The 1375-nt window shown below is 37.2% G+C and overlaps 1 protein-coding gene across 1 annotated transcript in view; it reads right to left on the bottom strand.

The window, feature by feature from the left end:
* Positions 1–1115: 1115 nt before the first annotated feature.
* Positions 1116–1375, bottom strand: part of COX19 (cytochrome c oxidase assembly factor COX19) — a gene marked incomplete in the record, with an annotated part of 71277 nt that continues 71017 nt past the window's right edge. The window contains 1 exon segment of the mRNA XM_072417819.1: positions 1116–1375.

Below are 1375 nucleotides of genomic sequence, written 5' to 3'. Positions count from 1 at the left end.
ATGCAAGCCCTGGGTATCACCCTCAGCTCCCATCACTGAACAGAGATGGCAAAAGAAGGAAAGGATAAAGCTGGGAAGGTGGAAGATAGGGTAATATAACAAAACTTGTTGGTTTGCTTGAAATGGGTAAATCACAGGTTGGCGTTTAAATAAAAAAAAAATGTAAACAGGCATTTTACACTAAAAAACCTACTTTCTGCGATAACATCATGGCTGCTTCCAGTATGCAAAAACTGAGGTTGCAAAAGAAATGAGAAAAAAAAATAATCTTAAGAGTATTTTAAATTAAAATAAACATACATACAGTTAAAAACTGATATATTTAAGGTCCCACTTAATGTTTAAATTTTGGCTAGTTATCAACTACTTTTTGAACTGTTCTCAACCGAGTTCCTGTGCGGAAAGCTTAAAGTGAGCCTGTCCCTTACTCATTCAGGGCAATGAAGCAGAACCTATATACAGCAGCCCTGAGTGCTTACTTTCCACTAGACAAGCTACATTCAACAATCAGAACCCACTCAATATCCAGGGGTAAGTTGCAGATATGAACCTACACAGGGCACCAGGAATTGGTTTGTAGGAAGAAGGCCAAAAAGAATCATATATGCCACGTAGCAAGTAGCTGTTTTCTTATGGGGCATGTGTAACAGGTAAATACCCCCAGCAAACTACTTACTTTGCCTTGAGCAGATAGTACACTAGATGACAGACTGTACAAGCCAGCAGAAGGAACCAAAACATGGTTGGAAACCAGGCATTACCCAACCTTGAAATAGTCAGATATCTGCAGCTGCGAGAGTTCTGCAAGGCTGTAGAGTTTTTGGGGTAAATGGTGCTCAGTCCAGCCATTTGGTACTTATTGTGAATGATCTGCTTTTCCCTACCTAGGTGCTTACTCAGGCCAGCAAAGGAAACATATTCTTTAGAATAGTTTCTAGTCTTTGTTTATTTCTCTCACAGCATTTTACTTCTTCTTTGCAGTCTGACCCTTTTCTGTTTATAATAGGTCCCATCAACAGAAATATTAATTGTGGCAAATTCCTTCATTCAAAAACATGCCATCAGAATGGGTACAGCCCAAAGCTACAATTTTCATAGGCAACGCTTATAGTCAGTCAGAAGTGTAGACTTAGATTTATTTCTGCTTGGTCCATACATAAAATCAACATATTTATATTACAGGTACAGCCAACAGGAAAAAAAATACTTTGTGACAAAAAAAAAAAAAAACAACAGGTATTTTGTAAAGTCCTTTAAATCTGCAGACCTTACTTATTAATATTTTTGAAGAATAATCTGTATTGCCTTTTAGTAAATCATCAGGTTCAAACCTGAACTGCAAAATGAGCTGAATGAAAACTAGGAAAAAAGTCTT

Source organism: Pyxicephalus adspersus, chromosome 7, assembly GCF_032062135.1.
Source record: "Pyxicephalus adspersus chromosome 7, UCB_Pads_2.0, whole genome shotgun sequence".
NCBI lineage: Eukaryota > Metazoa > Chordata > Amphibia > Anura > Pyxicephalidae > Pyxicephalus > Pyxicephalus adspersus.
Note: the sequence above shows the minus strand (reverse complement) of the source record. Positions and strands in the feature narration are given on the sequence as shown.